The 14,279-nt window shown below is 43.5% G+C and overlaps 1 protein-coding gene across 4 annotated transcripts in view; it reads right to left on the bottom strand.

Annotated features, from left to right (window-relative positions):
- The window catches only part of MTMR3 (myotubularin related protein 3), an 81,726-nt gene extending 67,655 nt beyond the window's left edge, over positions 1-14,071 (bottom strand). For all 4 annotated transcript variants that reach the window (XM_064466220.1, XM_064466219.1, XM_064466224.1 and 1 more), the window contains exons 1-2: positions 13,911-14,071; positions 13,236-13,279 (exon numbers count right to left, since the gene is read on the bottom strand). The gene's annotated coding sequence lies outside the window, so the exon portion shown is untranslated. The remainder of the gene's footprint in view (positions 1-13,235; positions 13,280-13,910) is intronic.
- Between the last annotated feature and the right edge of the window lie 208 nt (positions 14,072-14,279).

Here is a 14,279-nt window from a genome sequence, read left to right as displayed (position 1 = left end):
TGAGCACAGTTACCAATGAAGGCTTTATTTATTGCCTCCAGGAACAGGCCCCGAAATAGAGACTTTTGTGGTTTGTACATTTTTCATTTAACCTTGCTAAGTTCACCAGCATTCTTTTTTGCAGCTCAGTGACAAAAGCAGAGTTACTGAATAACTTTCCAGTATGAAGTTTCAGGGCACTAGTTTTCACCACGGAATTAAATACACAGCCATCTTAACATCCACAAATCCAATAATGCAGTACTCCATAACCCATGACTACGCACATTTTATCTGTGGAAAACACATGAGCATTTATCAAGTAGCATATCAAATCTTACCACAAATACTAAACAAAACAGCAATTCAACTGTTTCAGTTAACAATTAATAAAATAGTTCTAAGAAAAAGGAATGCATCTGCTTCCACTTCCTGCATAAATCTCGAGTACAACTCAAGCAGCGCCACAGGTACACAGCCCCGTGCCAGAGAGCAGTAGAGGCAAACCCTAGGAGAGCTGCATGTTCTGCAGGTGACAAATTCAGTTTGACCAAGATGCAACTCCTGAAACTATTCTGTATTTTTGAGGTTTAATTTGAAATCTGTAGTCATTGCTACCCTTTCAGCATTTAGACCTTCCTGTACCAGTTAGCCCTGTGCCATGAGGCAGCCAGTATTCTTAGCTCCAGTCGCATGATCCGCAAAGCAGCCCTATTACTCTGCACCTAGCCTAGACTACAGCACCCTAGCAGCACTCTACCTGCTGAAGGCTGTCGTAAGCCAGCAACTTAACTTTAAGGCAGGGGCCGTTTTACCTAGGGAAGCAAGATAAGCACTGCAGAAGCACTGGTTAAATGCTTCACTTGCGGCACTCTTGGTCTAGAAGCAGTGTATTAGAAAATCCCTCTTCAGAGTCCATCGGTCTAGTCATGCTGAACATGGCACTAAGACTGCAAGTTAAACTCAGAAGATGCAACAGACTGAAGCAACACTGAAACAAAGGTTAAGTTGCAGATTTCTACCTCAAATCTGCTGCAAGGAAGGCTGTGTCGCTTTTGATGATGAGTCAAAATACTGGAAGGAAGAGGAAGAACCACATTTGAGTTATGAACATAACTCCCATCCCACCAGCTCAGTATCAGCAATGTATCTGTGAAAACTTTACGCCAAGCTACCTCAAAATACTGAGAGGATATAATTCGAGCCTATGGTTTTACACAAAAAAAAATCTGCTACTCCTCCATTTGAAAATTCAGTGAGGCCTGAAAGAAGGGCAAACCTAACTGGACAAATTAGAAGACTTATTCCTTACTTCTGAATTGAAGCCTTCAGGCTTCTCCATTCAACCTACTTCATCATCAAGCACTTCATTTTTAAGATATTCCATATACCCAGTATGTTATAGTATTCACCCATTCCTCCCCAAAAAGGAAGCCTGTAAAATTGACATCAGATGTAAAATACATCACTGCCAAGATAAAGCTGAAGTTAGACACTCTTCATCTCAGCAGTATTTGGACAGATCTCCAGTATTTCACAGGCAAAAACTCACCAGCAGACCAACTTCTAAAACCTAACTTAGAAGTACAACACTGTACGTAAATAAAACCAAAGAAGGAAAAAGGTGTAAGAAGATAGGCACAGCTGTCTGTCTGCTACAGGTCATTTACTTCTTTCTCTAAAAGAAAAAACCTACCTACCCAGTAAGTTTAGAGTGACACACACCTTGGTATTTAAATAACTGAGATCTAGAGATGTAGGACATAGGTGAGTAAGTAGGAGCTAGCTCCTTCAACAAATGCAGGTTTTAACAGGATAAATTCCTATTCTATACTCACAGAGGTTAAAGGTTACAAAAAGCTCTATGTTGGAGGAACAGATCAGCACCAGGCAACAAGATTTTTATAACATGGCAAATATGCTCCAAATTCCATGTAGAGGCTGAGCTGTCACTCACACAGCACCATCTATGAATTCCCAGCTTTGCAGGAAGATTCACAACTTTCTCTTCCATGTTCTTATATGCATACGTTATCAGTATCTTGTTTAAACTATGAGTTCTGGTTAAAGTTTCATTAAAAAAAAAGTAACCAAGTCATCAGCATGATTTTTGAGTGGTTACAGGTAAAGCAGCTCTTCAGAAGTCAGCTAATAAGCAGCAGATTCTTTAGACAAGTTTCAAGCCATCATATTTGTTCCAACATGTACAAACTCTGCTAAGTCAAGTCTTTCAACAATATTTAGCATAAAGTCACCCAGGGGAGAATACAATGGCAAAACCTGACTAATTGCTATTGAAACTTGTTTTTTTTTTCTTCTGCAAACATGATGGATGCACCAAGTTGTTTTACCACTACTGATCTTCATTCAGCTGAACAAGCCTTCTCCGAACTGGCCGTAGGGTATTCCTTCACCTTTTGCATTTTAGTTAGCTACAACCAGTTAAGCAGATCTTAAGAACACCAATCCCACATGGGGACCCTACTCTTCCTCCTAAGTTTTCCAGAGTCAAACGGGAAGCTTGAACTTCTACCAAACAGGTGCTACACCACCAGTTTGATGTTTACTGTTCATTAATTCATGAGAGTTCAAAAGCTGACCTTTTACAAGCAGTAAAAAAAACCCCAGCTGGCTACCTCTACAACTGCACTATGAATGTGCTTCAACATCTTCAGGCTCCTAAAAATCCAGCAATAAAACCACCCAGACTCACCAACCTACCTGAACAGACTTGAGTATTCTCTGCACCTGCAGAAGCAGCTACCACACTCCAAACCCAGTCTGAAAACTCAAACTAGCTCTAGGAATTCTTTAATTGTCTTGGCAAGAGTCAGTTCAAAAACTGTGGAGTTTAAACACGTAAGTTTTTGGAGGGATTTTTTGGCATTAGGCCTTTCTTTAACTATAAGCTTAACTAGATTCTCCCCAGCCTACCTGCTTACTTCCAATACAGTAATTCTTGCACAAAAAACTTAAACCCCTTCTTCCCCTTTTCATGATACAAGTCACTTAAGATCAACTTCTTTTGACACGGCATGTTTTAACTTAGCACTCCTTACCTTTGGTAAGCGTAGTCAGTTTAGCTCAATAATAAATGTTACTGGGTATCTGCAGTGTATTTTCAGAAAAATTATTTCTTAACCAGTACATTGCTTGGTCTGATAGGATTGACACATGGTAGCAAGTGTTATGATGAGGCTAAAGCTGAATTTTGTTGGAGGAAACAGAAAAACCAATAACAGTTGTTATAAATACTTAAAAACTGAAAGGGGAAGTGTTAGATTAAGTCATATTGCAATTTTGGGGCCCTTGAAACATGTTCAAGCACATGAGGCTTAGCCCTACCTCTAATGTGAATGCCAAACAATTCAGGTCTAGGAGTAAGAAGTATGCTAGAAGCAAAGGAACTGCACTCAGCAAGGGCTGGCCAGATAATCACTACCTCTGTGTGAGTAGTGGTCTAGTCTCAGACAGCTGCCCATACTGCTACGACAGTTTAGAAAGCTGGACAATAACTTGAAATAGTAACATTTAGAAAAATAAGCTACAGGGCACAGCAGCACACAACTTACTCTTTAGTGAGCTGCCAAAACTGTTTCCTCCCCAACCAGAACAAATTGTCTTATGCAAGAGGAAAAGTCTTCATACCTTGGTGCTGAATAAGAACATGGCGGTCAAAGGAATGATGCAATAGCACTATTAAAATTAATAGGACTGCTCCCTGGGTGTGACCCTCAAAGGATGGGAGCACCTAAACTTGTACCTTATACAAACAGCTTATTAAAAAAGAACCTGTATTAAAAAATGAAAACAAGAAATAGCTCTTATGGTCCTTCTTACACCAATCTTACACTTGTCAAATCAAGCAAAATCCTTTCATCCTTCGACCACAGCTCCCCAGGCTGATTCCTCCTCATGAACACCGTACCCACCCAGTTCAGGCATCAGCCAGGGCAGTGACAGTAATGAACCCAACCACCCTCTGCAGGTAAGCATCATATCAAACAGGTTTCAGAATTGCTTCCTACTCCAAGTTGATTACAACAGCAGGTTCGGTATTGGTTTTTTTACTCTCAGTGAATTACTAAAGAATTCCCATCCTTAGACCCTTCCACTGTTAGGTTATCGCCAGCCTTCCAAGAGTTCATGGGAAGAAGTGCCTATGTGATAAAAATATTGCAGAGGAGTTAAGAGTGACCTAGCAATTGAAAGCTAGACAGCTCTTAAACCAGCCTACCAGTCAACACTTGAGAAGCGAAAGATAATTTGCCTGGAGTAATGAGCTAAGTATAGAGCCACCAGGACTAGAGCTCCCTAATTATTTTTTGCATTTATTTTGATGCAAGTGAAACAGCTTGGGAAGGAGCAGGCTTCGGCTGCTGGTAGAATCGGTTACTGAAGCTACTCTAAGCAAAGCAACAGTGGTCTCGTGCTTAACATACCAAATTCCGCAAAAGCAGCACCAAGAGTCAAGACCAGCATCGTCTAAATTACCATCCTAGTTCATTACCATATTTCAGCATTTTAGGGAACCCCATTCTATTTTAGAAAACCCCAACAACATACTCATCTTGTCTAGTCATAGAATCATAGTCCTCTCACTTGTTCAGTGTTTAGCTGTCACTCTCATCAAGTATCAGCATTCATGTTGCCATTTAAAAGCTAAAATTCCAGTTCAACATGTGCAAGGCATTTTGGTTCCAGCTACTAAAGCCTGCAGAACTGCACGGGGAAAAGCAACCTGGCAGTCACCAGGCATGTTGGTACCACTATGCAGCTATACAAGACATTACTATTTTCTGAAATGATCTGTTAATGAATAGTTATTATTCTTTAACAAGGATTTATGAGTATTATGCACACAGCTATATATCCACTGATATCCCCTATGGTCACAGATTCTGAAACAAGGACCTATGATTAGCTGTACCACCACAGTTTTCCTGCACGGAAGTTTCCATACAAATACCCTAATACATGGTTTGAGCATTTGTAGGTATACTGAACATATAGGTATGCTATCGGTATATTGAAGCGGTAGTCCTCTTCATCATGAACTAGCAGTTTTAGAGCAGAAATCCAATCTCCTTCCTTAGAAGTCTAAGCGACCAAATGCTTCCCCTTGGTTTTGCCAGAACATGACCCAGCAACAAAATATTAAATGCTTAGACATGGACCTCCAAAACTGAAAGCTTCCATGTGGCTTCCTTCTGCAGTCCCAATTTACTCATCTGTTATGTACAGGGATGCTCTGCAGCAATGAAGTACACTAACCAAACACCTCCAAATCATGTGATACTCATGCTTGAGTCTGAAGGGATTACGAGATTCCAGTCCAAAGTAAAAGAAAACAAGCAAGCTATTGTATTCCGCATTAGAAAACAACTATGCCTTGACCATAATACATTAGCCAAATCTAGAAGGAAAGCCTAGCAGACCTCAAAGTATTTACCTTGCTCCATCTTCCTCCTTCTTCCTCAGAGAGTTTGGATTTTCCCAAAGTGCAAAAAGGTGCATTCTTTTGGAAGTTACTCAAAGAAAGGTTCACTGAACATAGACAAAGATGATAATTTAATTATAATGGGTATCCAACCAGAATATAATGCCCTGTTCACAGCAAATTCCTGCTACCAGCAGTGAGAGGAAATTAAGAATCTGAATTCTCAAATGTACTCATGACTCACGACTAGTATGTCCACCAATCAGCATACAATTAAAGAACAGGAATGTTTAATTGTAAAGATGAGCACTTGTTTGATAAGGATTAGTCATTCATTTGATGAAAAGCTTACCCACTCTTAAGAAAACATGCACAATGCTTAGACGGAAAGAAGTAAAAGGTCTGCAGGCAGATGCAATAAACCTGCAAGTTTACATTAAGTACACTTCACTTGTTTTCAGCTTCCATTTATTAAAGGAAAGTAATCAAAATAACCTAGAAATGCAATCTGCTTAGACATTTTAGTCAGGTTTCTTGGATCAAAAGTTCAACAATGCCTACATTACACTAACATATTTGTTCTCAGAAGTGAAAAAAGGAAATATGGAAAACTCAGATAGAACAATAAAAGCAAAGCTACCAGCTCACAATACTTAGAAAAGGTGTTTCTACTCTAGTCAGACCATAGTAAGCTTTCTTGACTGCAGAATGGATAGAGCAATGTCCTCATATTACTTTTAAAGCAAAGTTGCTCTGCAATATGGCAGGTGAGCTTTCTTCTCATAGCTTCTCATTTTGGATCATCTCTTCTTTCTCAGGAGACAGACAAGTATTTTAAAAAGCCTGAACTTACAGCAAACCCACAGAACAGTAAAAGTCAGCTTTGATAACAGTAGTTTGGAAAGTTAGAGAAGACACTGAAGGCTAGAGGTACGCAAAACTGAGGGTGATTCTCAGCTGCAGCAAATCCAAAACTAGGTCTGAAAAGGTCTCAAAGCAAACACCCTATCAAGGATGCAACAAACAGTATAATTACAAACAGCAGAACTTTACAGCATCTCATTTTATCTCAGGGTTAAGTTTCAATGATAGCAATTACAGGCTTACAAAAAGCATTGCAGTAAGTAAAGCTTCCACGGGTACACATTTAGGTCAATTACGGCTACGAGAGATGAAATCGGACAACCACAGCAACTAGCTTACTCCCTCTCCTGATCTACTTGCAGAGAAAACAAGGGGAGTCAGGTGGCAGGTCCCCTTCTAACTACCACATAGGAGATTCCAGGGGAACGCCTTCCACAAACTCCAAACCTAGCTGTAATCACTTTCATGAGCAGCTTAGGACTTAAACTCATTTTGAAAGCATGTAGTGGTAGTGTAAGAGTGATATGGCAGAGCTTAATACTAGATCAACGAGCAGACTGGATCATTCTACCATCTTCTGTACAACAAAATTGAGGCTTCACTTCAAGTACTGAAAGTTACCTTACCCATACAAGATCTACTGTAAGATGTTAAAGGTATTAAAACTCCACAGTCATAAGCAGTTCCAGTGTCACAGAAGATGCAAATAAGTTGTTGGCAATCTCTCTGGGTGCTCACGTTTTTTGTTACTATTTCTTTAATTCACCCCTCAGTTTCACTCATCTCTTCAATGCTTTCAACTACAATTTCTAGCAACTAAATAAGTGAAATCAAAATTCTAGTAGTCTACCCTTAACCTATGAGGTGCTAAGCTCTACCTGACAGAAAGACTTGAGGAAAGCTCCAATTTTCCATCTATTTTCCAAAGTCCAGCCACCAGCTGTACAGAAACACCACCCCCCAAAAAAAAAAAAAGAATCCTACTTGCACAGAACAGTCAAACCACAGAGTAACTGAGGAGTCATACCCACAGGACTTGGAAGGCTTGTGATCGACATCACCCTCCCAGGGTCAAGCTGGGGAGACAGCAAACACAACGTGCCCTGTGGGCAAGCCCTGCATTCACTCATCTCTCCAAGGGTAGTCAGAAAGGCAACCAAGAGAAAGCAACACCAGCGAAAACAGTCTCATTCTGTCAAGAGCCTTCCTTTTCCTAGTTGATACAGGAGCCAAAACCTTCTTTTAAAGGCAAAGAAAAAGAGAAGCTATTTTTGTTTCTTCCTGAAGCTCTGCCCTTTCAGGTAACACTACAGAATTAATGCTTTGATTATAGCCTTGGTTTCTAGTCCCAAAGCTGGAGAAGCAAATGAGGCCCACAAAAGGGCAACACAAAACTGTTCTAACAGTGTTTCTATAAATAATGTCTATACCTGTGCGTAGTGTAAATCTCTGGTATTAGAATGAAAAACTACAAAGACTTAATTACGGCAATGCAGCAGTCTTCCTCCACAAATTCAACTTGAATTGCATTACTTCCCCCATACTGACTATATATTCTAGGAACTAAACCTTGTAGAATACCAAACAATCAAAAATACTTAAAGATATTGTTAGACTCAGGTGCACAAGAGACCTCATCAAACAGACAGGCACTGTAGCCAGAGATCTCTATTTCAAGCTATTTTGTTTTCAGGAGTCTCAGTTAAAGCATGATGCATAGCTTTTCACTCATTTTCCCTAATGAAAACTTTTCCATGCTCTTAAAATAGGGTAAGAAAGACCACAAACAAGAGAGTGTTTAGTAGAAACCTTACCCATGGGCGTACTGTACTCACAGCATGAGAGAAGCACATACAGGTAATAAGTTACTTTGACAATGCTGTTTCCTTGAAAAGTAGGAAGCTAAAATTAAAGCAAAAAGTATTTTCCAATTCTTTTTCCCAGTAAGGGCCAAACAAAGGAGGACGTGAGAGGGTAGATCCTGCACATCTGTTAAGAGATAGCACCACTAAAGAATAATTCTCGTTCTGAAATTAAACCAATACAAAAAACCCAGGTCAAGATATCCAGCGCTCCCTGAGTACATTCAGCAGTGAGTAGTAAACTCACTGTGTTTGCAGAACCACCCCAGCTCAAGAAACCAAGGTCTGAAACCCTGTTTCTCCCTTTCAGGACCCAAGAGGCATGCTCATCAGCCCAAGCCTTCTCCAGGACAGCAGGCAGAAAAGCACATTTAAATTGATTCTTTCTGTAACCAAGTTAAAATGCAGTCACAGCTTCTTATTTTAAAACTCTGCCAGAAGATTAAAAAACAGACAGTACTATAACAGAGCTTGATCATTCATGTGCTTGCCCATGAAGCAGAAGAGCTTTCTAGTTCCCCTCACACTGGAGGCTTGACTCTCCCCAGAAGGACACACCAGCCACCAACCTAGAGGAGACTCTTGGGAGAAGACCAGGAAGAACCCTACAGAAACTATCACTCTGCAGAAAATGCAGGAGCAATTGGACTGAAATCAAGTGGAGGGGAGCACAGAACATACAGCCTGAGATCAATATACTCAACAGGAAGGAAGAAGACAGAGTTAAAAAATGTCAAAGTTCAATTACCAGAACAGTCTTTTCTAAACAGAGATTCGCTGCTTTCTAGGCCATGTTCTGGAAGTTCAGAGGCCCACAGCAGCCTGCCTTGCCTTCCAGTCTTAGAAGTTCAAACATTTGAATGTTCCCTGTTACAGCCCTTACTATAAAGGGCACACCCCAGGCAGGGTGGTGATCTGTTCTGACTGTCCTTCCCAGCACCCAGCTCTTCCTGAGGACCCACGGACTAACACCAAGTTTCTGATTTCATTCTAGCTTCAACCTAATTCCATAGGTGACAAGATAATGTTCCATGCTAAGCTCAGGCTTCACAGCTAGTACTAGTTCTAATGCTTCACAAGATACATAATAGCTGAAAATCCTGAAGTTGACCACCACCATGCTATTTGTACACTGGAGAATAATTCAATGAAGAACTGATGCCACAAAAGTCAGCAAAAGCATCAGCTAGATCACCATCTCCAATGGAAGCCGTAACAGCATGGCCAACTTCATTTTCACAGTAGTTAATCAGTCCATCAAAACGAACACTGAAAATGACAGCGAGATGTGCTGAGCAAGGCAAAAGACAACTTGCTGTGCTTTCTCGAAGGGTTTGTTTCTTTCATGTTCTGTCCACTTTCAACTAACACTGAGCTGCAAAGGCATACTTTAAAGTATTTGCAAGTCAATATTTTTCATTCCATTTATCTAAAAAAGGGTTTTAACACCATTTAAGATCTAGCAACATATGATACGAGGACACTATTTAAGCTATCATTCCATTGCTGGCATGACTAGTAGCTAGCACAACAGCCTGCCCCCGAGCCATCTCCCCAGTGCTGCTTTACAGCTTTTCACTTCGTTCCTGGTCAAGAGGAAAAGTAACAGACTTATTTCTCTAAAATTAAGTTCCACTAGAATCTTGTTCAAAGTATTAACTTTTCCAGAAGTGGTAATACTTCAATACAGCAGCTCATACGAGCTTAGTTGCAGTATCACTTAAAAGGCCATCCAGCTTCAAGTCTTCTGAAATCCAACTCTCCCAAGGAAGGGCAAGAACCACCTATTTCGGCAGTTGTGTTCAAGGTTTTGGTTTTTTTCTTCCTATCAGAGTTTAGAAAGGTTCCATCAGCTACATCATAGGTATTACATGTCATTAGTTGCTTCACTCATGCGTATATACATACACACGCAAACTTCAGAAAAGCTGCATCATACTAAGCTTCCTCTGTTGCAACTATTTTCAGCATTAACACCCACGGGGAAGGACAATGCCTCAGAAGTATTCGGCTGCCCCCCAGTAAGACCTACAGAGCATCCTTCCAGATAGCATCATAACTTTCAGTTACATTCACACATCAAATCAACTGCTGCTTTCTAAACTTTAGATTTTCAGTCAGAGCTGTTTCAGGAGATGAACCAAGTCTAGGTATCAGCAACTGTATTTTAAGTTAAGCCTTTAAAAACAGTACTTTTTGATAGACATCAGTGACTCCAGAAATAGCTTATCGATTTCAATTAACTTTCTGGAAAGCCTTCTGCTCTGCTCTTCTTCCCTAGTTCACTTGGCATGGCGTGGAGCTGCAGTTCCAACACATTTCTATGTGCATATTGCTACTTACTGAAGGTGAGCAGACCACCTTTACCTCATACAGCAACACAATCCAGACACTTCCTAGCAGACTAAAGGTGAGAGATACCACTGGTTTCAACAAAACAATGCCACAGTTCTTCCCTGCTACTACAGGCTGCTCCTCCCTCTAGTTCTGATCAGCAAAGACTGACTTGAGGCTTTCCTTGTGGGATAAAACATTACCTCCAAGAGTCACTACAGCCAGCCAGCATTCACCTCCTTTACACCACTACCAGAAACTATCAAACAGGTGAGGGGAAGAACAGGTCTGGGCTACTCATGCTCTAGCTTACGATTAGATTTCTGTGATATTGAGCACATTCTGTCAGTCCTTCTGTTCACCTCAAAGCAAGGGGACAAAGTCTTGGCTCTTTCTATTACCAAGTACATTCCAAATGAGGGCAGTTGACACCAAACACTGCTGTAGTTTGCGACCTTCGCCCATCCCACAAGCAGCAGACGCAAGAAGCTGACATGGGTGCAAGTCGATACACCAGCCTGGATAGAGCAATCCTGCACCATTCAGGATTAAAGCATACAAGGTAAAAGTTGTAATGCATTGGGAGTTGGTCTCCAGCTCTTCACTGGGCATAGTAAGCGTCAGTAAAAAGCCAGTATTTTTAATTCCTGAATTAGCACTAACTTCACTTTTAGGTTCTTCATGCAAGCCACTTCATCACCCTAAAACTCTGAAGCTCCACAAAAATATAGTTATATTTTAATGATCCAGTTAATCCACAAGAATTACAGCATGAACTTAGCACTAGGCATGTTCCTGAAGTCTTCCTGACAGCACTGGGAAGTTATGACACCAATATCTAGAAGAGGGGTGAAATTAAAAATCATGATGTTCGTTTCTCAGAGAGTTAAAACCCATATGGGACCTATGAAGCAGATCTTTACACCACCAGCTACTCAAGCTAGAAACAAATGCAGAACAGTTGCACATTATGGCTTAGACAATGTAGTACTCAGAAGCTTATTTTGTAAGAAACATAACTTCTATTCGTTTGATTCAGCCAATGAAAGCAACCACGAAACAAGTGCATACTTAAGTATCTTCTGGACTTTTCATTCTGGTTTACAATAGCTGATGAGACTAATGCACTATTGGGAGTCACACGCTCTGGAAGACACTGACAATATCAAGAAGAGCACTATCTCGTTATATCCAGTTACACATGCCAGTAGGAAGCTACCAGAGCAGGAACGGCCACCATATCCCTTTGACCTCTGCAGGTGAAAAGATCTCAAACTTTGTGCTGGATGCTAACCCAGCTCCTCCAGCTCACTCTATGGAGACAATTCCTTCCTCCTTGCTACAGCAGATTTGTCAGGCTTCTCCCTGTTAATCCAGCAGCCTAACAATATCCTTCTCCTTAAGTTACTCCTTTTTTATGGGTTAATTGCCAGCAAAGCACGGCATAGCCACATTCCTCCTACTCTCGAAAGGCTGACAATATACTTCTCTCCTGGGTTGCATGTAGGTGGAATGAGATCTGAGATAAAATATTGCATCCTCTGTCTTCAGAAGCTTGGGCATGCTCTGTTTCCACCTCCTCCAGTGGTGGATGGCCATTTTCACAAAAAAAACCAAACAAAAAAAAAAACCAAACAAACAAACAAAAAAGACCTTATCAAGCTGACCTATTCCACCTACTTGGTATCATTTGTGGGCTGCGTAGCATATTCCTTAAGCAGACTAACATTGATATTTCAATAATTTCTAGCACAGTTATTGTAATGGATATTAACAGTACCCTAGATAGGCACCTGTAACACTGGCAGCAAATGAACTAGCTTGATTCTGAACTTATCACTCCTATAATTTGAAGCAGGACTAGAGCACCTTTTAGTGCAGCCACTCAAAAAACCCCCACTGCTCAACATTATTCTTTCTGCACATTTGGGCCTCCCGAAACTCCAAAGCAGGCACACTTGTCACTGAACCATTTTAGAATCCCATGCCCCGCTTTTGCTTATCTGCGGAGTTTCGACACTTAGAGTTCATAGTATTTCCTGTGCTATGAAAGAAAGCACTTTTTCTATCTTCCAAAACCACTGTGATCAGTAGCAGCTGAAGCAATGCAGATATCAGATGTCAGCCTCCTTCCCTCAAGTCACCTACAAGAACTCCTTCGTAAAAACTCCTTCACCTCCACCAAAAAAAGTTAGTTTTCAAATACTACAATATATGCCTTAATAACAGATGACAAGCACCTCAGCTCTTTATCTAAAGCTTAGGCCACGACAGGTACTACAAGAAACATGCCATAGTTCCGTCAGCCACACTCCCATCCCTTCCCAACAGGCTCACCTAGCCATTTAAATATGCCTTTGTATTCACCATAAAGCCAAGCTGTACCACTACGCTCAGCACTACCTGACATGATTCACTAGACAAGCTCTTCTCTTCTGAAAGAGAGCCCTATAGCACATGGTTACATGGGCTCATCACACAAGAAAACAAGCAGGTGAAGCAGACAGGAGAAGAGCACCTGTCAGACTTCAAGTCTGCAAGAGTTACAAGCTCATACCCAACCTTCCTTCCTTCCCCGCTGTGAGGGAAGTGTGTGTGAAAAGGAAAGAAATCAGTTTCCTGTACAATGAGATGCAAAGGAACCCGAGGTCTCATCTGTTGATTAAACATCATTCCCTAAAAGAACAAACAGAAGAGGGGACAACTGCAATGCAAGAACTTAAACTCAATGTTGGGGGGGGCGAAGCACTACTCACCAGAGAAGGGCAACATCTGCTCAGATGCCGTCAGAAGAACAGGACTGTGAAGAGGAACGCGGGAAAAAGGCACAATTAAAGCCCCCAAACTAGGTATATGAAAAGCCTTAACAAGTCCCGCTTCTAAAGGGAAAGGGAGTTTTGCCCCCAGCACAAGGACAGCTGAACGCGACTGGAACCGCGGCCGGAGCAGGAGGAGAAGCCGAGTACGCCGTGAGGCGACCCCTCGGCGGGGCTGCAGGGGCAGCGGGGAGGCGGCCACCCCGCCGGGCGGGCAGCTGGCGCCAGGTCGGGCCCGCAGGCCACGGGCACCAGCAGCGGCCAGGCGGGGAGCCCACCCTCCGCGCCACCCGGCAGCCCAGGCGCCGCGGCGGACGCTCCGCGCCCGGGACGGCATCCCGCCCGGGGGAAGGCCGCCACCACCCCGAGCCGCCAAGTCGGGCGAGCGCCCCAGCCTGCCACCGCCTCCGCCTCCTCCTCCTGCCGCGGCGGCCCCGGCCAAACGAAGCGGAGCGAGCCGGTGCCCGGCGCTGCCCCTCGCCCCGCGGGCCGAGGGGGCGTGCCGGGCCGCGGCCCCGCAGCTGACAGCCCGGCCGCCCTCCTCCAGGCCCCGGCCCGGCAGGCCGACCGGTCTCCCCCGCCAGACATCCCTTACGCCCCCCGCCGGCTCCTTACCGCGGGGCAGGGCATGGCGCGGAGCCCCCACACCCCTTCCCGGGGCGCGGCCGCCTGCCTGGGCCGTGGTCGCCGGGATCCGGGCTGCCTCCGCCACCTCTCACGGCCACAACAACATGGCGGCCGCACAGGACGCGGGCACGACGGGGCCAGGCGCGCTCCCGCCACCGCCTCTCCCCTCCCTCCCTCCCTCCCCCAAGGGGCGGGGCCGGGCGCGTGCCCTTCCCGCCCTCTCCGGCCCCGCCACGCCCCGCCCCGGGGTTGGGGGAAGCCATGGCGGGCGGCGCCCACCGCCTCAGGGCTGCCCGGGCGATCAGGGGCGGCCGGCACAGCCCCGGCCGTCGCCGGAACCCGGCCGTCCGCAGAGCC

The sequence above is a fragment of the Phalacrocorax carbo genome, chromosome 15, assembly GCF_963921805.1.
Source record: "Phalacrocorax carbo chromosome 15, bPhaCar2.1, whole genome shotgun sequence".
Lineage (NCBI taxonomy): Eukaryota > Metazoa > Chordata > Aves > Suliformes > Phalacrocoracidae > Phalacrocorax > Phalacrocorax carbo.
This window is presented reverse-complemented; position numbering and strand designations above follow the sequence as displayed.